This window comes from Phyllostomus discolor, chromosome 1 (genome assembly GCF_004126475.2).
Source record: "Phyllostomus discolor isolate MPI-MPIP mPhyDis1 chromosome 1, mPhyDis1.pri.v3, whole genome shotgun sequence".
NCBI lineage: Eukaryota > Metazoa > Chordata > Mammalia > Chiroptera > Phyllostomidae > Phyllostomus > Phyllostomus discolor.
Window position 1 is genome coordinate 67,606,886 of NC_040903.2, and position 26,019 is coordinate 67,632,904.

The 26,019-nt window shown below is 42.1% G+C and overlaps 1 protein-coding gene and 1 long non-coding RNA gene across 2 annotated transcripts in view; both read left to right on the top strand.

The window, feature by feature from the left end:
* Window positions 1-4,709: 4,709 nt before the first annotated feature.
* On the top strand, window positions 4,710-16,926 carry LOC118500207. The gene is made up of 3 exons (XR_004902764.1): window positions 4,710-4,720; window positions 6,088-6,095; window positions 16,736-16,926. It is a non-coding gene; the product is annotated as an uncharacterized LOC118500207 (long non-coding RNA).
* Window positions 16,927-22,253: 5,327 nt separating this feature from the next.
* The window catches only part of PROSER2 (proline and serine rich 2), a 43,235-nt gene continuing 39,469 nt past the window's right edge, over window positions 22,254-26,019 (top strand). Inside the window, exon 1 of the mRNA XM_036024222.1 lies at window positions 22,254-22,440. The gene's annotated coding sequence lies outside the window, so the exon portion shown is untranslated. The remainder of the gene's footprint in view (window positions 22,441-26,019) is intronic.

Here is a 26,019-nt window from a genome sequence, read left to right on the forward strand (position 1 = left end):
CCTATTATCTGCCTTTGGCCAATTTCCGGGACACAAAAAAACGTTGGTCTTAACAATTTTGTCCAGTTTTATACTTGTTTTTGCAGAGAGAATTTGCTGAGCTTTTCATGACACCATAGCTAGAAGGTTGGACTCTGAAGTGTTTTTTAAAAATTTTAAGTGTGATGGGCCATGAAATTCCCAGTGTTCAGTTGTTTCCATTACCCCTGTGGTCCTATAATTGCTTTTGCTTCATTAATTTAAATTACCTGCCTGACCCTTGAAGGCATTTGGGCTTATGAATTGTGGTCCACAGAAGTGACTCCTAGATAATGTCCTAAATGTAATGGAATGTGTAAGTAGCACTAATCATTCCACAAACCTCTGTCTTATTAAAAGGACTATGTGCTAGATCCTCTCAGAAATGCATTCAAGAGAAGGCCCTTGTCTTCAAGGTCTCTGAAGTCCTGGGGGAAATGAAGAGCATGGATGCAAAGAGATGAGTAATAAATGCAATGGCTGGAGTCTATGATAAGCACAAGAATGTTCTTTGTAGAGGGAAAGACAAGTTATGATTCCTTAAGTTTGTGATGTACAGACCCTTTGCATGGTTTGGAAGGTTTCTTTTCAGTAACTAAAGTTTTTTAGGTACTTTTACTTAGGTACTTGGAATAAAATTGCTTCGGTTGAAGAGAATAAAGTGGTACACCTTAACAAAGAGAGAATTTGGGATGCTGAATATTATGGAGTGTGACATGTCATCTTGCTGTTGATGGACTGTGGACTGTGAACAGAATACTTAGCCAAGAACCAAAGGACTCAGGTTCTAGTCCTGTATCTGCAACTACTGAGCCATGAGATTTGGGGTAGATCATTTACCAGTCTGAGAAATCTGTTCTCACAACTGGAGAAAGAGGAAGAGGTAGGGAAGGGGAAATCATTTTTGGTTCAAATTCTCTGTGATCCTAAGGGAGAAGGAAATAGCCTTTTCCCTACCATCTCTAGGAAATATGATTTTGTCTGTTCCCATGCATGGTAATAATAAGTCACCATATTTGCCCAAAGCAATAATCCCCAGAATGATTAAGCAGGGCTTTTGAATTTTTTTAATAAAAATATTTTGATAACCTGATGAAGGTTATGACATCTTTATTGGGGGGGGGGGGACGGTGTGGTGTGGCGGGAAGACCATAGTCCTACACACACAAAATACTGCATACAGTCTCAGGGGATTGGCCCTCCCTTGGATGCCCAGGTCAGGGGCTCCGTAGAGAAAACAATGAAAAAGAGGCTGTGACAATCTTCAGAATCTTCAATTTGGCTTGGCTGTTGAAGGCTTCTCATTCTTTTTAGAACAAAGAAAAATGAAAGTGGAGGTCTGAATTAAAAATTAAGCTAGAAAAATATGTGAAAGTTGTTCATTGCTGAGAAAGGCAGTCTGGAGAACAACAACAACAACAACAAAACCCTCACTCTTAACAGAATTCCAGGCCCAAATGAGAGATGAAAAATTAAAGGCATTAATATTTATCATAGCCAAAGAAGGAAAGACTGCAGGAAATGGTTAGTAAGTCTGCAATAGCAATTATAAGCAAAGACAGGAAACCAAGACCAGAGGCTGATCTCATTAGTTAATTTGAAGGCAAACTGCAGCGGGTTGTGTCGGCTGGGTGCCTCGAGGGAACCTTTAATCCTTCCGCAGGAAGCGTTCCCAGGGCTCATCTGAAGAGTTATGAATGCTCTGTCGTGCTTCTTGCTCTCTCCCTTTGATAAAATGGAGAAGAAATTCAGCTGGTTAAGTGATCATTTTTTATTTACATTTGGTGTTCATTTTGAAATCTAGATTAAACCACTGCTTCACGGAGAAGCAGCCCAAGGGCCGCTAGGAAGCAGCTAAGGTATGAATGTGTCTGACAGAATGGAGGAGGCAGAGCCCAGGGAGCCCACCTGGCCTTTGGTTTCATGTTCGCGCTGTTTAGGCTGCACAGAGCTGGAGGACGAAGATCAGAGGTTACCAAGCACCAGGGACTCCCACATTCTCCAAAGTCACTATCATTCTCTGCTCCCAATACTGCCACTGTATTTACAGACTCCCAAGTCATTTAGCAGGAAGAATGGCATCAAATGCAGAAGGACCAAACCCACAGTGCTCAGGCCTTTGGGAACAAAAGATAAAATGGAACAACTGTGTATTCACTTGCAGGTCTGTGAGTTTTGCTATTTAGAAGGTTGCTGAGCCCTGGAGTGATGGGTGGCTCAGTTTGTTGGACCATCATCCCATGCTCCAAAAGGTGGTGAGTTCCATAGCTGGTCAGGGCACATATCTAGGTTGTGGGTTTGATCTCCAGTCAGGGCATGTACAGGTGGTGGCTGATTGATGTTTCTTTCTCACATTGATGTTTCTGTCTCTCTCTCTCTCTCTCTCTCTCTCTCTCTCTCTCTCCCTTCCTCTCTCTCTCTCAAACCAGTAAAACATATCCTCGGTTGAGGATTTAAAAAAAAAAAAAGGAGAAGTCTGCTGAAGCAAGCAGCATCGAAGTGTGATTTGGGTTGCCTTGGAGTGGTGGACCCTGCCATACAGGGTGGGTTTTGTGGCATTATTTTTATCCTCTAATGGCATGATTTCCTGATCAAATTCAGGCATTAGTCAACCTGAGGAGCTCCTTCCAAAGCTTTTGAGCCACTACATTTTAGAAATTGCAGGAAAGACCGCCAGTGTCTATAAAGTTTCCATCCATTGATTTCTCTTTAGTTTTCTACCTGCTGCTGATAGGATAATCAATGGGAAGGCTAAATAAAACTTCTCTAAGCTTTGCCCCATGTTCTCCCGATTCCCCATTTGTATATCCATCTCCCCATGAGAGCCCCACTCGAATATCTAACAGGCATCACAGAGCTGACACATCCAAAACAGAACTCTTGATTCTCTCCCCAAATCTGCCCCTCTCCCAGGGGCTCCTAAGGTATCCCGAGTCCTCTCATTGTCTCCCTTGCACATCCGATCCATGTTCCCTGACAAGGTTTCCCAGACACCATCAGGATCCGACCATCTGTCACCACCCCTGCTGCTTACAAGAGTCTGGGCCATTGTTTCTGTCACCAGAATAACATAAGGACCTTCTACCTGGCCTCCCCACATCCACCCTTTCTCTCTACACACTTCACACCACAACAGCAGTCCTTTGAATACTGAGTCAGATCCTACTCTGAATCCTGAACATGTCCTTTCCTCACCTGAATTTAGCCCGTCTTTGTCATAGCATATGAGGCTGTGTTCCTCGCTGCTTCTCTGACCCCCTCCCCACACTCCCTGCACTCCAGCCCACCAGACTCCAGGCTGTTTCCCGACCACTTCAAGCTCACTCCCACCTCAGGACCTTTGCACACACAGTTCCCCTGCCGAGAGAGCTCTTCCTAAGTCCCTGATATCTGCAAGGCTTATCCCTTCGCTTCCTTCAGGGCTCTGCTCAAATGTCATCTTGCCAGAGGACTTTCTAGCCAGGCTGCCTACAATAACAGCACATCTCTGTCTTTAATCCTGTTTACTTTTATGCATAGCACTTATTACCTGACGTTGCTATATATTCTTTGTTTTTTAAAAATTTATCTTTTGAGTGGGTTTTTTCTTCTCCCCCCATACCCTTAGGACCTAGAATGTGTTTGACATATAACACACATTCAATAAATATTTTTGAAAATGAATGTCATTGGTTATTCTGCCTAGATGGATATATAATGATATTAACTATTTTCTTTTCATAGTGAAATATCATACATACAAAGTGCATATGATGCATATATATAATTTAAAGAATAAGTGGATACCATGTACTACCAGAAAGTGTGCCAACAATATCTTCTGAGGTACCAAAGAGATTTTATACCAAGTCCAAGTGCTAAACTCTTTTACATTATGAGTCAGTTAGGACTCTCTTTGAGGCAAGTAGCAGAAAAGCTAACTCAACTGGTTTAAACAATAAGAAAATTTGTCATATAAAGTCTTAAGAATATAATCCAGAGGTAGTGGGAGCTTTAGGCCATGGTTGATTTAGTGGTTAGAGGATGTCACCAAAGTATTGTCTCAATCCTTCTCTCCATTCTGTCTTCCTTGTTACCAGACTCATCCTAAGGCTGACTCACTGGTGGTGGCAAGATGACTTCTGAGAGACCCAGGCTGTATGCTTTGTATTCATTCCAGAGAAAGAGCATCATGAGCTAGAGATGCTGAGAGCACTGTGATTGGACCTGCTCAATTGCTCACTTCTGGACCACTCACATGCCTAAGTCGGAGAATGCAGTGTGCTATTGGCTTAACTGAGCTCAAGCGTTCCAATCTTGGAGCCCCAAGTAGAAACATAGGAATCCCCAAATAGAAATCAAGACCATGAGAAAGGCAGTAAAGCAAGCTGGGATGGCAGTCACAACTGTCCACTACATCCTAGTTCAGCAGAGCTCCTGACACCTGTAGCCAGCTTTATCTCGTTGTAGACTTATTCTAACAAGCATGGTGTCTACTCTCCCAGCAAGAAGGCGAGTACTTGAAGCAGAGAGATTGACAAAAACAGCCAATGACACCAAGTAGATAACAAGATTCAAAAAAACATGATCATTTAGCTTCGAGGGCAAAAATACCAACCCAGTAGCTCATGCAGGACATCACCCAGCTACTCCTCAGAATAATAGGAATGTCACGTTATGTGGCATTCCTATGAGGGATCCTTAGGAGTAAAACATGTAAGATGTACCCAGTAGACCAAGTTTAAGAAGAAAAAGACAAGTTTGATGGATTTTGAAGAGGTTCTATCAAAACATGAACTATCACAAAAATGACACTCAGATAAATTTCAGTTCTTCCAAATGATGTCAACTAAATGAGCTGCCATTATCAGAATGAGCCATAATTATCAAAATTACAGTGAGACAAGAAGCCATCCTTCCCATGGTTTCAGGGAATCTCTACCAATTCCAGACCTATTATTAAAAAGAAAATTATAACAATTTAATGAGAAAAAAAGAATTTTTTCATGTAAAAACAAGTCATCCCTTCAAAAGTTAAAAGAGGAAACTTACGTCTCAGGTGAGTGTACAAGGGGGATCCCCCCAAAAAACTGGAATTGTCTTCTAGACAGCAGGCCCCTTGTAGTACAGGCTTCCCCCCTAGGTGAGTGTTCTAGGAGCCCATCTGTATCAGTGTACCAGCTGACGGTGTGAGAGGCTGTGTTCGGCTTCAGTGAATTTTTTGAAGACTCAAAGAGTCCATGAAATGGACTCTTTGCCCATTTCATGATGCTTGATTTACGAGCACACCTGTCCACACTACACTGAGTGTTCAGCAGTTTTTGACCAAAAATGGCATGACTCCCAGGCCCCACCCTCCCCATTTGCCTGATCTCATCTTGAGCAACTTTTTTTTTGTTTTTCTGGATGAAAATTTCTCAAATGGAAACGTTTTGCTGATGTGGAAGAGATGAAGCAAAAAACTGGAGAAGCTTAAAATCAATGCACTCAAAAACTATTTTGAGCACTTGAAAAAATGTCTCTATCTGTGTATTGCATCAAATAGAAAGTATACTGAAGGTAACTAAAGTGTAAACATGTAAGAATAAATACATAATTTTTTATAAATAAATTCCAGGTTTTTGGGCCCCCCCCCCTCATATTTCCCACTTCTAGTAGGAAGTACGCTGGTGCTAAATGTATACCCAATACTTACTGGGAACCTGAATATTTTTTTTCCAGCTTGAATGTTCCTGACAACATTTTGAGTCAGGGCACAATGGGCAACATGACCCAAAGTTCTGCATCTAAAGAAATCAAGACATAAACTAGTGGAATAACTCACTTCTGGGGAGCACTGAGTCCACTCAGCAGTAGAATTTCCAATATAGGCCCATCTCTAACTTGTGCTGTGGCTTTTGTTTTAAGGTGTTAACAACAAAACAGAGAGGATCCAAGATCTGAGAGTAGGAGACAGGACCGCCTCTGAGGCCTCTGTATTGGAGATTTTATTAAATTTTTAAACTCACTTTTACATCTCACAGTCCATAATTTTTAAGAATTGTTTCCTTCTTCAATCAGGGCTGCCTTAAAAGTAGAAGCAGGAGGCAGTCCCCAAAGTGATATAATGTGAGGGCCACTTAGGAAAAGCCTTTACTCCAAATTCTTTCTTTACCACCGTCATGAAATTCCACCAGCAGAGGTTCCTGGGGAAGGGACAAGGTATTTTTCCATCTCCAGGGTCCCCCAGTAAATTGTATGTATATACTCCTGACAGGCATGATAAGACCCTTAGCAGTCAAGGCCCTGAGGGATAAGAAAGCAGTTCTGAAAAGGGAAGCGTGGGTGGGATGGGAAATTGAAATAGAAAGAGGAGAATTAGATCACTTTATTACTTTAACTTTAATCCAGGCTTGTTTACAACTACCCTTAATTCTCCACCCTTCTGAGTCCTTCTCCCTGACCTGGAACAGTCCATTTAGGCTCTCGCCACGGCAGAGCATTGTTTTCGGTCTCCATCCGCGCCTCCCTCGCTGGGCCCCGTTTTGGACCGCCTGCGCCGCAGCACACCGCGGTAAGTCAGCTCGGGCTACCAGTACCACGGACTGGGCGGCTTCAACAACGCAAACGTCTTTTCTCACAGTCGGGGAGGTTGGACGTCTGAGGTCGCTGTGTCAGCAGAATCGGTTTCTTCAGAGGCCTCTCAGTTTGTAGAGGGCCTCCTTCCTCCTGTGTCTTCACATGGTCTTCCCTCTGCCTCCACGTCCAAATTTCCTCTTGTTGTAATCAGGGCAGCCGCCCTATCAGATTGGGGCCCACCCTAATGACCTCATGTTAACTGGATTACCCCTGTAAAGACCCTACCTCTAAATACAGTCATGTTCTGAGCTTCTGAGGGTTAGGGCTTCAATGTGAATTTTGGGAGACACAACTTAGCCCACAATGACAACTGACTTTAAAGGGTGCCCTCAAAGGCCCTTGATTCCTTTCTTCAAACGGGTGTTTCAAATGGACCATACCAGGTTGGCTGAGGCAGGATTTTCTAGTCTGAATCTCTCCTGGAAAACACTAGGCAGGAGACAGGACAGGGCACAAAGCAACCCCTCAGACAACTCACAGGTTGGTTTGTTAGTTTTGTCAGAACTAGAACTGAGTTCTCTGGGTAGGGGGGCGGGGCGGGGGCACAAAATGACTGAGTCTGGATTGGGGTATACTATCATTTCCCAAGAAGCAGCAGACCCATGCAAGAGCTGCTCCACCCCAGCTGCCAATTGGTGCAGCTAACTGTAAATTAAAACATTTCAGAACGAAAGGGAAAAATTGCACCACCATGGAAATATGAACAAAAGTCCTTGTTCCCTCTGTTGATTGACTCCTGGCAAAGTTGGCAGCGTGTGCAGGGATCTCTGATTGAGGCAATCACTCAGGCTCCATTTCAGGTTTCATCACCTGGGTTGCATACTTTCCTGAAAGAATGACCTTTAGTCAGGATTTGCCTCCAGTCATGTAGGGCTGTCTTTTCCCCCAGACTGCGGTTATTCATGGCCTGCAGGCTGAGGCCCACTGCAAGGGGCAACTCCAGGTCCTGCAGCCCTTCCTTTCTCAATGTGGACTTAACCCTGATTCTGGATAAACAGCCTGTCATCCCCGCACAACCCACCCCACACCCCACCCACCATCCTTGCCACTGGGCTGATTTCAGAGTTTAGAAAGCACAAGGTAAATTCTATCTGGAATCACATCCTCCCAGTGGCTACAGCAAATGGGAGTGTCCCCTCCACTGTTGAGGCCCAAAGGCCTCCGAACTAGACAGCAGAGCTACCTACCTTCCCTGGATCAGAGCCTCCCAAAACACTTCCCAGACAGCCTCAAGTAGTTCACAGACACAGCCTTAACTAACCTGGAGAAGAAACCTTCCCCTGCCCTTCCCCTTCCCCAAGAAAGAAAGGAATAAAATCCCTCTTCTGGAAATCCTTAAAAATAAGTTAGAGGTTCATGTCTGCTTGGGCTGGAGGAATGTCTCCTGAAACCGAGCAGTTCTCTAGTCTGGACCCCCATTAAGTGGGTTGGAACAACACTGGTCATCTCACCAGGGACCCCTGGCTGTGATCACCCTGGGTGCTGTGGCCTTTCCCTTCCTCAGCACCCTCAAGAACCCCATTTAGCTCTCACAAGAATACGGACCCAGTGCTTTATTTGCAGTCCCCCATTTGTTACAGTGCATTCCCTGAGGGTGTTCTGCTCCAATATGCTAATGCTCTGGCCAATCACCTGAGTTCCTATGGGCCCTTTTATGAGGCAACACACATCAATGACCCAGAGTTACCTGTAGTGTCCTTTGCTCCTGGTTCCATCAAACTTGCTGAAAACCTGTCTGAATTCCATCCTGCTGCCCTTTGGGCAGTTGTTGTACTGCTCCTTGCCTTTCCCTTCCAGCATTCTGCCTCTACTAGTCTCTTCCTTGCCCCTTCAATTTGGTTTCTACTATACTCCAAATGAACTTAATTTTTAAAACAGTGGGTGCGTTCCACATGCCAGGTGCCAAGGGGAATGCACAAGTGGCCCCGGCTCCAGGGATCAAAGATTCGATCCACTGGGGACACTCAGTAAAACAGGCACAGAAACACCCACAGAACCAGACAGAATAATCAAGTTTGGGTTGGGGGACACAGAGAGAGAGAGAGAATGGAGAAAGAGAATTGAGAGGAGACAGAGAGAGGAGGAGAGAAGCGGATACATGGATGTTTGGGACACACTAGGAAACTCCGTGAAATAGGAGGCCAGGATGTGAGCAGCTGGCAAAGGGGGAGCAGGAACAGCATAGGAAGTGTTTATTTGGGCCACAGAAGAAACAAGTGAGGAACCCAGATAAAGAGGAAATTCGGGGTCCAGTCAGAGGATGCAGCATTCAAGAAGCTGGGCCGAATCAAGGGAGCCATTAACTGCCTGAGCAGGGCTTTACTGGGGAAGAGTGCTTATCAGGTGGCAGTAACATCTCACAAACTGGGGCTTCTTTCCAACTTGTCTGCTTACTACTAACAAGGGAATTCGATCATTATTACAACTGCAACGGATCCCCAAGTTCTTTTATGCCAAGCCTCTTGGTCCTGTTCCACTCATGAAAACAAAAAAGAAAAAGAAAAAGAACTTTCAATGACCTCATAATGAATAATTGGCTTCGATTCTTAATAAGAGCAGGATCAGAAGTTGCCATTCTGAGTCTCCCACAAAGAAAGTCTGAGCCTGTGCTCAGTAAACAAACTTGGTAGGGAGAGTGGGTCTTCCCCCTCACCCTGGAATCCAGGGCCGCTCCAGCAGGATTTGAGGAGGGGTCAGGTCCTCCTACCTCCATCCCTCAGCACCTACTTATTCCCTCCCAGTTTAACTCTGAAGAGAACTGGGTCATCACTTCACCATCTGGAACCTGCTGCCAAGAAGGCTCTTTCCCCTAGAGTAGCTGTGGCTGCTCCTGGAAGGCAAGCCCTAGTGAAATGGAAGGCCTTCAAGATAGTAAACAGGCCAGCGGGGGATAGAGATCAGAGCCCAGAAGGGTGGGCAGCCACAGGCTGGTGCTGAAATGTCACACTGCCTTGGCACACGTGGATCCTCCTGTTTCAGTTACTAGATACTTTTCACTTATTTAAAGATACCTAGCCCATGCCACTGTACTGGTATCTCTTTGCTGGGCAAGTGCTCAAAGGCTGTGTATTTTAAAAATATATTTAAATATCCTCCCTCCCCCTACCCAAGGTTTATGGGGTTTTCCCAACAAGCTGGCTAAAAACTACCTTGACAAAAATCATAGTATGTTATTCTACTACCTTTTTGCTTTAGTAATATACTGCTCGGGTTGGGGAGGGGAGTTGTGAGTGAAGTGATGAAGGGGACCAAAGGTACAAACTTCCAGTTATAAGATACATAAGTCCTGGGGATGTGATGTACAGCATGGTGACTTCAGTTCACAACGCTGTGCTGCATATTTGAAAGTTACTGAGAGTAAATCCTCAAGGTTCTCATCACAAGAAAAAACACTATCACTCTGTGAGGTGATGGATGTTAACTAGACTTACTGTGGTGATCATTTCACAATGTATACAAATACCAAATCATTACATTGTATATCTGAAACTAAGATAACATTTTATGTCAATTATATCTCAATTTTAAAAAATAAAAAAGCTGCTTTTATAACAACTCAACCTATCAGTGTCCCTGAATTTATGAAAGTTTATTATTGAACAAAGCCACACATTGGGGATCTGGAACCAGGTCTTTACCCAGGTTCTTCTGGGGCCTTTCAGTTTCTCCTTCTGAAAATGGAATAGATAATGTCATCTAGTTAATGAATCAGTCAGTATCTGGAAAGTATTTTGAGATGAAGGCACAAAAAATTCTATAATTCGAGAGCTACAAATATAGTTCATCTTAAGCAACAGGAGTATTCTAGTGTGTAACCTGAATTTTCTTAAGGCAACAAGGAATTCACAATTTAAAGGCACATTTAAGTGAATGCATTTATGAAATAAAAAATTATTTGGCCCTCTTAGACATGTTTAAAACATGTGGAATTTCTTAACACAATTTTTTAACACAATGTAAATTAGAATGGCTTGCTCTTTATCATGCCATCCCAGACATTACATTAGATGACTCCTTCTTACTTGTATATTGTATTTAGCTCTAGAGCTAGATCTTAATTGCTTAAACTATTCAATTTATGAATCCAACCAGGCCTGTTCCTCTCCAGAGCTCATAAGAACTTCTTCCCAGGAGAGGAAGGGAAAGGGAAAGTCAATGAAAATTAGATGAGTTAATTGTGCTATTTTTAGTAAACTTGGGAAATGAGCTGATGAAACACAAAGTTCAAACCTATTATGGAGCTGTTTGTACATCAATTATCCCTACTATCTTCAAATCTGGCTGGAATATGAGCATATTTAAATACCTGTTGAGAACAATTATTCTCCCATCATAATACATTGTTCACCAGGGTGGTCCATCTGTTCTGCCCCGGAGCGCGCGAGTGAAGCAGACTGTGTTCCCCAGACAGCTCTGACCCTCACCGCATCTCCTTGACTCCCTTTGTGTCAATCCTGTCAGTTTGCCTAAGCTTCCAAAAAAAAAAAAACAAAAAAAACAAAGGCAGACATGAAGATGTGCAAAATGATGATGCTATCAAACATGAATCCTGTACCATTATGCTCTCCTTGTAACTTCTGTGGTTTTGCTCGAATGTACAGCTTTTGTCTCTCTTGAAGGAGATGATGCTTTACTCATGTTAGCTTTACTCAAGGAATGATTCTGTTTTAGATTTATTTGATATATGGAAGCACAGAATATTTTCATAAGTATATAATAGTACTTTGTAGTGGGCATTTAGTAATTCTTTATAAAACACTTCAGGAAAATGTTCTGATGCATCCAATCAAAATCTTAATGGATTTTGAGGCTCTGCACTTTTCTCTGGGAAATGCAGCTTCTATTTTTTGTTGTCCCTGTAGCCCTCCACCTTATCTCCTTGGCTGACTGTACTCAGATGAATCTTTAATAAGATGAGATTTCTACATTGCTAATGAGATTTTCCACATTTCTAATGTTTATTGCTATTCCTTAAATGCTCCTAAAGGTTGTGCTTTTCCCCAGCAATAATTTAATAACCTTGAAAACAGTCAACAAGAAGAGCACAAATCCCTTAATTGGCTTTGTATAGAGAAAATGAATGAAAAAGTGCTGTGCACTTGATGCGCACAGACTCATGAAAGGCAGCTCTGGGGAAAAGCAGGGAGCAGTAGACCCACCATCACTCTGCCGCTTACTGCATGAGAGAGTTTTAGCAGGCCGCTGAACCCTCTGAGCCTCAGTTTCCTCATCTCTGCAATGGGAATGATCTCTTCCTTCCAGGACTGTTGTGAGAATTAAATGTGTGTGAATGAGTTTTGTAAACTATGGGATGGAATGCAGATATAAAGCATTATTATTAATTATACCCCTGAAATGCGACAAAGAAGGACTCAAGGTCTTTTAAAGAGCTTAAGGAAGAAGGTCAGGGATCTGAGACAGAAGATTAGGAGCTGAAAAAGAAACCGAAAGGGCCACTTAGTGTGGTGAACATAGGTAGCTGGTCCCATGAGTACACTAACATATATGAAGAACGAGGGACCTGATGCCATAAGTCAATGTCTTATTTGTGAATATTACATAATCTACGCATCTCCATGACTTCCAACTTCCTGAGATCATTGTTTTGCTTAACGTCAAAAATGAAATGACTTAAATAATCATAATAGCAGAACCTAAAACACTCTCCCTTATTTCCCTAACATATTCAGAAGCACAGGGGGTTGCTTTCTTATCCTCACTGTAAACAATTTCTTTACTGTCCTCTGACTTCAAACCATGACCCCTAGCTCTACTTTAGCTCCCCTTGCTTTCCTGCCATTTTAAGATATGAACCTCCTTGTTCCCCTAAAGAGCTGCTGGTGTTATAAGGTTGGGGAGTCGAAGAAGAAATTACTATACAATTTGCAAACACTTCACATCAGACATCATTGCTCCCTTACTATTATTTCCCACACAAGGAATGTCTTATAATCATGTCTGTCCATATTGCCTGGCTTTCTATCATGTTTCTAGCTAGCCCTCCCCATCCTTGCCCCCCTAGACCCTTCCATTTCTTTCTTCAGGATCCCATACCCCACCCCGAGATGCCAGGGAATTACTCCTATTTCTGTACCATGCAGAATAATTTCACTTTAAAAAAAATCTACACTTCTCTCATTCCGAGCATTCTAAGAAGACAGTCTGGCCTTTCAAAACCAAATGGGCTGATGGATGCTGATTTTCAAATCTAAATCCAAAATATAATGTTTTCAGCATATATGCTTTATTATTTCAAGAAAGGTACAAAACTGAAACACAAAAAAGATTTGTGCAGTGTATGGAGAAGGTGCTATGACTGATTGAATGGGTCAAAAGTGGTTTGCAAGCCCTGGCTGGCATAGCTCAGTGGATTGAGTGTGGGCTGGGAACCAAAGTGTCCCAGGTTCGATTCCCAGCCAGGGTACATTCCTGGGTTGCAGGCCATAACCCCCAGCAACTGCACATTGATGTTTCTCTCCCTCCCTCTCTCCCTCTCTCTCTCTCTCTCTCTCTCTCTCCCCCCCCTTCCCTCTCTAAAAAAAATAATAAAATAAAAAATAAATAAAATCTTAAAAAAAAAAGTGGTTTGCAATGTTTTGTGCTGGAGATTTCTCACTGGACAATGCTCCCTGGTCAAGTAGACCAGTTGAAGTTGATAGTGATCAAATCAAGACATTGATTGAGAACAATCAACATTATACCACACAGGAGGGAGCTGACATATTCAAAACATCCAAATTAATAAAGTTACTGGTGAAAATGAAAAATATGTCTTTGATTTTATGGAAAAAACCATACAGACTTTTTGGCCAACCCAATACCTTTGGTCAGTTGCAATTTTAGGACAAAATGGAAAAAATTCCACATTTGATTATTCACAGTGGATGGTGGTAGCATCTGGTATGATTTCCCTCTTCTTTTCCTGTTGTCATTCTCTGTAGGAGAGTTTTTAATAACCCACTTACCAATTTAGAAATTGAAATAAAATATGTTAAGCTTATCAAAGAATTGCCAATGAGATTTTTCCTCCCTACTACCCTGCAATGGAAATGCAAGTCAGACCAGAGTCTGAGAGCCTGGTGACATCCAGGTGGCCCTGATGGGAATTAAGTTGTTAGTCCTGTAAAGCTGGAGGTCAGACTGGACTTTGTGGTCCTGTTTGGTGCTTCCTTTGTCCTCATTTCCTGCATTGCAGCACTCGGTAAAGTGCTCACTCAAAACTCAGGGAATCCTCAAGTTCAGGGCAACATCAAAGAAGAAGTTATGTCATGGGTTACAACAGAATTGTATTTTTAAAAAGTCAGCCCCCAAATTTAGAAATATGGTATCATTAAATCTTTTAACTAAAATGGGTTTACAAGAATTCATCTTAGCAGAAAGGTAACACAAACTATTGTACAAATATTAAGTACTCCACTCACTATATGGACATTTTCATTTTTTGTTAATTGTGTTTTTTCCCATTACTATTTAATCCCTTTATATTTCCTTTCCCCTAGCAACCACCACACTGTTGTCCATGCCCATGAGTCCTTCTTCCTTTTTGCTCGACCTTTCCACCCCCCTTAACCTCCACCCCAATAGCTGTCATCCTACTCCCTATCTATGAGTCTGTCTCTATATTCTTGTTAGTTCAGCTTGTTCATTAAATCCCACATATGAATGAAATCATATGGTATCTGACTGGCTTATTTCACTTAGCATAATATTCTCAAGGTCCAATCATGCTGTTGCAAAGGGTAAAACTTTCTTTATTATGGCCAAGTAGTATTCCATTGTGTAAATGTCCCATAGTTGTTTTATCCGCTCATCTACTGATGGACACTTGGGCTACTTCCATATCTTGGTGATTGTGAATAATGCTGCAATGAACACAGTACTTATGTTCTTTTGAATCAGTGTTTTGTATTTCTTTAGACATATTCTCAGAAGTAGGATCACTGGGTCAAAAGGCAGATCTATTTTTAATTTTTTAAGGAAATTCCATACTGCTTTCCACAGTGGCTACACTACTTTGTATTCCCACCAACAGTGCAAAGGGTTCCCCTTTCTCCACATCCTCATCAGCACTTGTTGTTTGTTGATTTATTGATGATGGCCATTCTGACAGATGTGAGATGATATCTCATTGTGGTTTTAATTTGCATTTCTCAGTAATTAGTGACATTGAGCATCTTTTCTTATGCTTATTGGGCATTTGTATGTCCTCTATAGAGAACTATTTAAATCCTTTGCCCATTCTTTGATTGTTTGGTTTTTGGTGTTGAGTTTTATAAGTTCTTTATAAAATTTGAATATTAACTCCTTAACAGATGTATTGGCAAATATGTTCTTCCATTCTCTGGGTAGTCTTTTTATTTTGTTGATGATCTCCTTTGCTGTGCAAAGACTTTTGAATTTGATGTATTTCCATGTGCTTATTTTTTCTTTTGTTTCCCCTGCCTGAGGAGATATATCTGATAAAATATTGCTATGAGCAATATCCAAGATTTTACTGCCTATGTTTTCTTCTAGGATCTTTATGGTTTCAGTCTGACATTTAAGTCTTTGATCCATTTTGAATTTATTTTTGTGTGTGATGTAAGAAGATGGTCTAGTTTCATTTTTCTCCATGTATCTGTACAATTTTCCCGACATCATTTATTGAAAAAACTATCTATCAAGATTCCAATGTCAGCCCTGGCTGGCGTAGTTCAGTGGATTGAGTGCAGGCTGGGAACCAGTGTCCCAGGTTCGATTCCCAGCCAGGGTACATTCCTGGGTTGCAGGCCAGAACCCCCAGCAACCGCACATTGATGTTTCTCTTTCTCTCTCTCTCTTTCTCCCTCTCTCTCTCTCTCTCTCCCCCCCCTCCCTCCCTTCCCTCTCTAAAAATAAATAAAATCTTAAAAAAAAAGATTCCAATGTTGTATGTCACAGACCTAGAAAAGGTATTGTTTAAAATTTATATGGAACCACAAAAGGCCCTGCATAATAACAACAATCCTGGGAAAAAAAAAAACAACAAAGTTGGAGGTATCACTCTACCTAATATCAAACTATACCATAAGGCCATAGTAATAAAACAGCATGGTGCTGGCATAAAAACTGATGCATATCAATGGAACAGAACAGAAAACTCAGAAATAAACCCACACCTTTATAGTCATTTAATATTTGACAGAGGAAGCAAGTTCACCTTTCCTTCCAAATATGCTACATTTTATATCTGTAACAAAATGGGACTGGGTCTCAATGGCTCCTGCTCTTACCTAACATTCACATCAGGCCAATTTCAGCCCATATTCAAATATCCTGAAAACAAAGCTCACTCCAAAAGCACTCAGGAGGAGTGCAGGTGTTAGTGAAAGGCTGGTGGGAAGATGGCGTGTTAAGATAATTACACAGGAAATTTCCTAAGGCTGTTCTTTAAAAGTCTCGCTCTCCCCCAGCACCTGCCTTATCACATTACCCTAGACGTTGCAGGCTCCCCAAGCTATTTCCAGAATAGTCAGCTTTACACACTTTGTCTGTAAACCAAAAACTAGGCCGGACGTCAGAGGAAGCAAAACAAATTGTCCTCAACCAAACTTTAACCACCAATTACTCCTCAGCCTTATCTCTGGTGGAAGGTATTGCATTTTACTATTTTCATTTATAGAATCACTCATATTCTACCTGGGGATTAACAGATTGTTAGTGACTAGCCAGTATAACATCTGATTCTTGACTGTATTGCCCCAACCTCTCCTGGAATATAAATTCCATGTAGACAGGGAGCTTATGTATGCCAGTTGTGTCTCCTAGATCTTACCCACAGTAACACATGGCACCTAAAAAAACGCAGATAATCTCTGGAAGAAGAATGAATGGGCACCATATACCCTCTTTTCCTGTTTGGACTTCAGTCACTTGGCAGGTCCTAGAGCTTGCATCTCCTCTTCCTTCTATCCATCCTCTATCCAATATCTATTGTATGTTTGATTGTTGGGAACTGCCCTGCCTGGTTTCAGGAGCTGTAATCCCCCATGGCTAAGGCTGAGTGAGAGACCTCCGGACCAGAAGCCACTAAGGAGACAAGCTTGTCTCCCTGGCAGGAGCGCTGCTTCTGCTCCTTGCCTGGCCTCCAATGCTTGATCAGGGGGGAACCACCTAGGACAGGCATGATCACACGAAGGCTCCAGGGAAGGACTTGGGGGGCTATGGAAAGAGGGGGTGATCGACCCTCACCCCTTGGCTTTGACAAAGCCTGAGTCCTCATTCTGCCTGAGAGAAGTCTCCAATCTCTCGGCTGCCTTGTCTCCTCTGCCTGACTCAAGCCTGTAACAATGACAAGGGACGGTGCAACCCTGTGCTGGAAACTGCTGACTTCCCAGGGTGATTAGACCTGAGAAAGGATATGTAAAATCCTGTGAAACCTGTTTGCTGAGGATGCTCTTAATTAGATTATAAAGGCCCGGGTAGGAAATGAGTTTAGTCCCTTAAGTTTTGTAACTTTTTAGGTGACAGACCCTGACTCAGTGTGAGCCCTTTTAGCTCTTTGAACATTACCTATTCGTTTGATCCTTACTGCCTGACAATGATTAATGAACTTTACCTGTATTCCTGTGCAATTTAAAAGCCAATAAACACTCTGGGAAGGGAAGGATCGGAGAGCTCTCCTTGGAGAGAGTGGTGAGGCCGCTCCAAGGCACTCTCCCCTTGAGAGAGTGGCCATGCTGTCCCTTTTCCTCCACAGGACTCGGTAGTCTGTGTGGATTTATCTCATGTCTCATCCATGGCGCCGTGGACACTGCGGGCCAGTGTCTGCACCAGCATCTATCCAGTATCTATTGTATGTTTGATATAAACCAAATTCTATTCTATGCACATTGGCACTTATTGTCTCGTATAAAATATAACATGGCCCTGGCTGGCGTGGCTTAGTGGATTGAGTGTTGCCCTGAGGACCAAAGGGTCACGGGTTCAATTCCCAGTCAGGGCACTGGGTTGCAGTTCCCCAGTGTGGAGCACACAGAGACAACCACACATGATGTTTTTCTCCCTCTCTTTCTCCCTCCCTTCCCCACTCTCTAAAAATAAATAAATAAAATCTTTAGAAAAAATTTTTAAAATAACCAAAATTTAAAACAAATAAATAAATAAATAATCCATATTAGTCTGTATTTATAAAATATAGAGTCACACAAAAACTGGAACACATACAATGCTATAAGTAAGCATCACATAACCATGTGTTACAGAGTTGTACACCTAGAACCTATAACGGTTGTATTAATCAGTGTTGCCCCAATAAATCAATTAAAAAATAAAAAAATAATAATTTAAAAATCACATAATCAGAGCCAGAAACAGCAACTATTATCTTTTTGATACATTTACTTCTAATTTGTCCAGATATACATGCATTTTCCATAGCTGAAATAAAAATTTACATACAATTTTGTAATGTCCTTACTCCCACTCTTAACAATAATTTAGATATTTTGTTGTTCATGAAAAATTCCTGTTTAATAGCTGCATAATAGTTTTATTTGAACATCACCTAATTTCAGATGTTTTGGTTGTTTCAAATTTTCTGACATTATAAAAAAAAGGAGACACTGTATATCTTTTTTTTTAAATAACTCTAAATGTTTTCTTTTTTTTAAAGAGAGTTTTTTAAAAGATTTTATTTTATTTATTTTTAGAGAGGGAAGGGAGGGAGAAAGACAGAGAGAGAGAAACATCAATGTGCAGTTGCTGGGGGTCATGGCCTGCAACCCAGGCATGTACCCTGACTGGAAATCGAACCTGCGACACTTTGGTTCTCAGCCCACACTCCATCCTGTATATCTTTATGCACAAATTTTTGTGCTGATTTCTGATTATTTCTACAGAATCCCTAGCTATGGAATTATAGGGTCAAAGTATAAATGTTGTAAGGCTCTTGAAACAGTTCACAAAATTGCTTTCCAATAAAGTTATATCAACTTATGTTCCCACTAGAAATATATAAAAATGTCTATTTAACTGCACTCCTGACAATAATAGTAGAATTTAAGAAAATATTGTCTAAGTTAATAGGTGCAAATATTATGTATTATTTTAAGTTTTTATCTTTTTAAATTACTAGGTAGTCCAAACACTTTAAAATATAATTACACAGATGCACAAACAGCTAACTACTAACCATTTTTCTTTTTGAGGAAATTTTTTTTTTAAAGATTTTATTTATTTATTTTTAGAGAGGGGAGAGAGAGAGAGAGAGAGAGGGAGAGAGACATCAATGCATTAATGTGTGGTTGCTGGGGGTTCTGGCCTGCAACCCAGGAATGTACCCTGGCTGGGAATCGAACATGGGACACTTTGGTTCCCAGCCCGCGCTCAATCCACTGAGCTACGCCAGCCAGGGCTTGAGGAAATTTTTTTATTGAGTTATTAGAGTTTTCTTGTCAACTAGTATGTACTCTTGTATTGAGGATAATATTAACTATCAGGTTTGTTATGCATAGTTCTGCAGGAGTTTTTTTCCTTTCCTTTTCTTTTTTTTTTAGATTTTATTTATTTATTTTTATACAGAGGGGAAGGGAGGGAGAAAGAGAGGGACAGAAATATCAATGTGTGGTTGCCTCTCACGTGGCCCCACTGAGGACCTGGCCTGCAACCCAGGCATGTGCCCCAACTGAGAACTGAACTAGCAACCCTTTGGTTCACAGCCCACGCTCAATCCACTGAGCTGCACCAGCCAGGGCTCAGTTTTTTCCCTTTTCAAATTTTGTTAATAATATTTTTAGTTGTTAGAATTTGTAATTTGTTATGTAATCTGGTCTAATGGTCATTTCCTGTATGATTTCTCCATTTCTTATATTCCCTATCTTGAGGTCACATAAAGATTTTCCCACATTTTCTTCTAGTTTTAAAATTCTTTAATGTAGCTGAAATTTCTTTTAACACATAATGAAAGGTAAGGATTCAATTTGATTATTCCATCAAGTTACTAGTTTTCTTGAGCCCATTTATTGAGAATCCATCCCTTTATTATTTATTTTAGATAACTTTTATCACATATTAATGTCTATACTACATAAACACTATCTTTTTCTGGATTATCTATTCCATTCTGTTACATACATCATTCAATATTCATTATTCTTCTGTTACAGTTTAAGTCATTATAGCTATATGCTTTGTTTCAATAGTAAACAGAAATTTACCGTATTTTCTTCATTTTCATCATTTTCTTAACTTCTTATCTGCTATTTATTCAGGTAAACAAAATAATTTTATAGCCTCATTTTATAATGCGGAACTTAGTCAAAAAGCATAAATAGCTCAAGGTTACACATGTCTTCGGTGGAAGAGGCAGAAAGCAAAATCTTGTCTTTGACATCTCCCTTTGCAGCTCTGAAGTGCTATAATTTTTTAGTAAAAACTCATGAAATTTCTTACTAACCATTCTCTTTCCTTTCCTGTTGGCCTCTCTCTAGTGGCCATTACAGATATTGCACTTTCTCAAATCAAATTTATACATAGTACTATAATTATTCTCATAAAATAAAACATATTTAGCTAAACTTTTTTAGTTTACTTTAAAAGTTTTGATTGGTACAAGTTCAAGAGCAATTGTGTAATATTTGGGGGTCATGTATTACCACCATTTGCTAGCAAAGACCTGCCCTTGGAAGGCATTTATTAAAAAGTTAATAAAAGTACAATTTTATAAATTTCATGGGTTTTAATAGTAACATTAGCATATAAAAACACCCTCCAGGTGTTTCCTTGTTTCCTTTCCTCCCGAACATTATCTAAGTACTTTCATGAATAACTCTCTTTAAATTCCCCCTCTAAGCTATTTCTTGTGTTTTTGTTTTTGGTTTTTTTTTTTTTTTTTTAAATCTCACTTCATGTCCTTTCTCTTAGTCCTTTTGTGTGTGCTCAGTTCTAGACAGGGTCTCAGGCAGCCACTCTGGGCCCTGGCTACCTCTGCAGCAGCCCAGAGGAAGGACCACCGGTTTGTCATCCCACAAAGATCTGGGACGTACCATACTAGCAGGGGCTGGCCTCATCTCCCCTGCTGTCTCTTGGTTGAGACCCCAGGCTCATTTTCTTCCCTCTTCATTTCCTGCCCCCTCTTGCCTCTTTCTTTTGCCCTTCTTCCTTCCTAACCTCATCATTCTCCTATGTCTCCCTTCTTATTTCCTCTCCACCTGTAAGAAAAGATATTGTGTGAAATTAAATTTTTACATAGAAGATGAGTACATTAAAATTTTAAACTTAAGATAAACTAAGCTGAAATATGTTTATACGTTAAAAGCTTAACCAAGCAAAAAGTAAAATAAATAAAAGAAAAATATTCAGAGAAGCACTTACCAGAGGTTGCCTATATTACCTCTCATCCAGGGGTGTTTGATATTATTTAACCTTTACTTAGCCAATGCATGGTAAATGCATTAGTATTTAACACAATAGAGAATGTTATTGTAAAGGAAAAAGAAAGAACGTAAACAGAAAGCTTAGGTCCACTATTCATCAAGGATTAAGGACTGACGGAATTGATTCTCTCCTGGATTGGGTTCAGAAAGAGGGGGTAATACTACTTGCCTAATTAACTAGCACGTTGGGCAGATTAAAGTGCTTTGCCAACATTAATTAAAGATGCAGGGAGTTAGACGAGGCCAGTGTGTTATTAGAGAAAAAGTTTTCTTCCCTTTAATCAGGTATCTCCTCCTGGGGAGGGCGAAGGGATGATCTAAGCACGAAGGCATCAGGGCTCAGCCCTGAGGGCTGCCGGTGACTCAGTCATTCTGTGCAACCACGTGCTTCCTTCCTGAGTTTTCTGTAAAATGGGGATAAACACAAAAAGCATTCTGGAATACAGATGATTATAATGTCCGCCATTTGAGTATGTAACAAACCCTGCAATTAATAAAAACCCGTAACTCTTGCTTTCTCCCTCCCCAGAGAGTTGTCCCACCCCCATGGAAACACTGGTAACATTAACTTCCATCACCTTACAAAGCCTTCCACAACCAGCTATTCCCTCAGTCGATAGTTCCAGTGATAGAGTCAAGGAGAAAATAGGACTAAGCAATGGGGTCAAAAAACGCTGGGACGAGTTTCTTCACCTCTCGGAGCCTGTTTTCCTCAGCTTCCTCCTCTGTAAAATGGGGGCAAGAAATCAGAGGGTTGTTCTGAGGACTAAATGAAATAACTTGTGTACGTTAAATGCCTTGTCCGAAGGTCATAAGTATTCGATACATAGTGGTTGTTATTATTGTCATTAAATATAATTTCCCATGGTTGATGGGGTTGGGGCGGGCAGCAGGGGGAATGCCCTATTTCTTCAAAGCTTCAAACGCAAACTCCTATTTTCTCTGCGTGTGTCACTCAGAGATGGCGGGTGGAGTTTTACTCAGGTGGTCTCCGCTTCAAACCTCACTCCGGGTCCCAGGTTGTCTGTGAGAGGTGGCTAGGGTCAGCACTCGCGCGGGGATCTGCCCCTTTGAGGCCCCCCGACGTGTTCCGCGTGCTTTTGAAGGGGCTGAGCCCAGCTTGTGGGCGTGTGTTGGGGTGAAGGCGAGCCCGGGGCGGGGCGGGGTGAGCGCGCGGCGGGGCGGGGGTAGCGGGCGCGCGACCGGGCGGTGCACCGCGCGTGAGCGAGCGAGCGAGCGCGCGGCCGGCGGGGAAGCGCGCGTGAGTGCGCGCACAGCAGGAGAGTGCGCGGTGGGACAGCCAACGCTCCGCAGCGCGGCGGGGGACTGTTGGCGAGAGGTGCGCGAGCTGACCAGCTACCTCGCCGCGCGAGGGCTTCGGCTGGCGGTCTGAGAGGACACCTGCGGTCCCCAGCTAGGGGGCTCCTGCCAGGTGAGGGAGAACTTTTCTATTGCCGACAGGGTTACACCGGCGGGGTTACGTCCTGGCAGCCGGTCCCCTCTCCTGGCACGTCTGTGAGCTGCGCGCGGCACTGGGAGTCTGACGAGGGAAGCTAAGGTCAGGTGGGTTTCGAGCAGAGAATGGTGACCCTCTTGTCTTCTGAGCCGCTGCCTGCGTTTCCCACGGTCCCCTGCAGTGCAGTCCATGCTCGGATCTCTTCTTGCGCGCTCTCCCTCTCCACGTCGTTTGTCCCGTCTCCTGGAAGTGAGCAAAGACTGGCGCAATGCGAGGCCACCGTGAGTGAGGCCACCGTAGTCAACCTGGTGGCCTCACTCAGGGAAAACCCGGTCTCTCTTTTGGGCTTTCAGGGGTTCGCGTGACCCCCGGTCGCGGGCTTCGGGGAGGGAGTGGTGTTGTCCCGCTCCGAGGTTGTCCTGTTGGGGGTCCGCGATACGTGTTTAAGCTTTGGGCGCAGAGCGGTGCGGGGCGCTCCTAACCAACCCTTGTCCCCACCGCCCTTCCTGGAGCCGTGTGAGGGAGTCCTCGCCCCACTTGCCGCCGTGGCCCTCAAGGTCCTCGGGAGACTCTGCCCCTTAAGAGGTGGAGAGGAGGGTGGGGGCCACCTGTTAAACTTAGGTCCTGTTCAAAATTACCAGTAGATTTTCGCCCCCACCCCGGTTCCCCAGCCCCTGACCCCCAACAGGTAACTGAATCACGCAGGCAGGTGTAGGGTCTGCCAGTGAGCCTGGGCGGGGGTGGGGGATTAAAAACAAAAAATGTGGTCGATGTGATGCAATTTAACAAAAGGCAATAAACTCCAGAATTTCTCAAGGCTTTGAAACTTTCCCAGTATTGTTTTATGGAGTCTAAATTTAAGCATCTAGCTTCTTTTTTTTTTTAACTGCAGTAACTAACCTCAGAAAACTTTTAACTCTTTGCCAACGTTAAAAGAGTTGGTGTAGAGCAGAAAACTTAAAGTGAGTCCAGGAAAATGATTTTTTTTTTTGTATTTTTCCCCTCAAACAGAGTGAAACGGCCAGGTCTGTTGCTGGAGACTATAGGAAGAAGTTCCTTCTAGCTCCAATTTTAATGAAGAATACATTTTTTTAAAACCTGTATATCTGAAAGGTATAGAAATACTAAACCAAGTATAAGTGTGAACTTGGGGAAAGTGCTTGCAGGGGAAACCTTTATTAAAGACACGTTGCCACTTTTTTTTAAGCACTACACAAGTAGTGCTCTAGCATGCAGTACAAAGTTTGCCCTCAAAGTTCCATGTCTGAATGTTACAGATTGTTTTTCTAGGTGGAGGAGGTATTTTCCTTCATGAGGTCAATGTGGAAATACAAACAAATACCCTATTTATTTGGGATTGGGTGGGAAGGGTGGAAGTTGTCTAAAATCTCTCTTGCCAAACTTGACAACATATGTATGGAATCTTGTGTATTTTCTTGCCCAGACCAGTAATAGCCATTTTTAAGTGACTGGTTATAGATATTGGTAACAGCACTTCAAATGAGCTTTCCTTTGAAAATTCTGGATACTGATCATTTACAAATAACACATTTTCTCCATTACCAGAGATCAGAAAGCCAAAATGAAATTGCTAATTTAGAGAAGGCTGGGAAGAGGAGAGATACTTTTAAGAAAATTTGAATGTGTTTGACTGCATTATGGCTTCTTTGGGTGGAGGGGGCAGGCGGGCATTTGCTTGTTTTGGTAGAAGCCCTGCTGTTCATTAATTCACTCAGCCATGTTTGTAGACTGAGTACCTATGCTGTGCTGAGCACTGAGCTAGTCACTGAGCATATAAACATATCTAGATAATGGCCATATGGCCCAAACTGATTAAAACCAGATCAAGTAAGCCTTCCTCAGGAGCTGAAGATACACCTGGTCCTGGTTCCAAAGTTCTCAGACACCTAAGAAGCCTATAGTTGTCACCCCCTGTTGATTCTAAAGATCATCTCAAATAACGACAAGAGGTGGAGTGGAGCCTTGAAACCTGAAGGGAGAGAGGTGAAAGGCTTGGGTGGAGCAGAGAACAGGAGATCCTCTGGAACACAAACTTCAAGTGCATCTTATCTACATGGTTGTGGGACAGCCGCCAGTGGCACAAAGGCTATTTGGGGGTAGGTGCCAGGGAATCCCAGGAGCATCCCAGAACTTGAGCTCTTTCCTTGGCTGCTGAAGGGCAGCATTTTGTTTCAGTTTCCATGCTTTTTCTGGTGACAGTCATGGTGGCTTCCTAGCTGTGCTCTAAAGGGGATGGGCCGGGCAACTCTCTCTCTGCTCTCCTACAGCATTCCCCTCTCAGGTCTTTGAGGGAGTCCAGGGGCCCTTGTCCAAAAGCCTCTGTTCACGTTGACACAGTGGGGTCAATACAGTGGAGTCATTGGCAACAGTCTCTATAGAGAACTACCGTGAAGCTGCATCTGTTAGTAATGCCCATGTCCTTCTTTGGAACTCACAGCATTAATCTTGAAACCAATTTTAACAAACTAGGTACTGGGTTTATAATCCATGCAGTCAGGTAAAGGAACATTTAGGGCAGAACGCTCTACCTAGCCTTATTGGAGCGGGATGTGATAGCTCCTTATGAATGCATATCTTCAGACTGGATATTCCCAAAGACCCTAGCACCATGAAGAAGTGATTCATATTCATTCTCTCTCTCTCAGTGTATAATATTAAAGTTATCATTTTAAAGTATATAAATCAGTAGCATTAAGTATACACACATCATATATGCTTAATTTTTTCTGTAGAGGTCTACAGATATTCATTAAAATAACTTTATTAATTGTATTATTCCTCACTAACTTTGTGTCTTAACATATCAATAACTGAGATATATTGATAGATCCCACTATAAAGAGGGATTTGACATCTCCTGGTACTCTGAAACCACCTGTGCATACAACTTTATATTTTAATATCTAACAATATGCTTTTCTAAGTTTATATTGTTAGATATACAAAGTCTAAAAGGAATTAAACTTTTATAATTACATAGTTACTTTTATGACAACTGAGGTTTTTTGCCTTAAAGTCTATTTTGCTTGATGTAATATAGCCAGAGTGATATTTTCATTGTTGCTGTTGTTAATATTTGCTTGATGTATCTTTTCCCATCCTTTTTATTTTCTTTTAAATGTCTTCACTGAGGCTCTGGCTGGTGTGGCTCAGGTGGTTGGACATAGTCCCACAAAGCAAAAGGTTACCGGTTCGATTCTGGGTTAGGGCCCATGCCTTGGTTACAGGTTTGGTCCCCCATCAGGGTGCATATGAAAGGCAACCAACCAATAGTGTTTCTCTCCCACATCACCTGGTTGATATTCCTCTCTTGCATTGATGTTTCTGTCCCTCTCTTTCTTCCCCTCTTCCCCTCTCTCTAACAATAAATAAATAAAAATTTTTTTAAATTATATATCTTTACTGAGGTATAATTGAAATTCAGTAAACTGCACATATTTAAAGTGTAAAAATATATATTCACAATGCTGTGCAACCATCACCGCTATCTACTTCCAGAACTTTTTCATCACCCCAAAAGGAAAACCCATATCC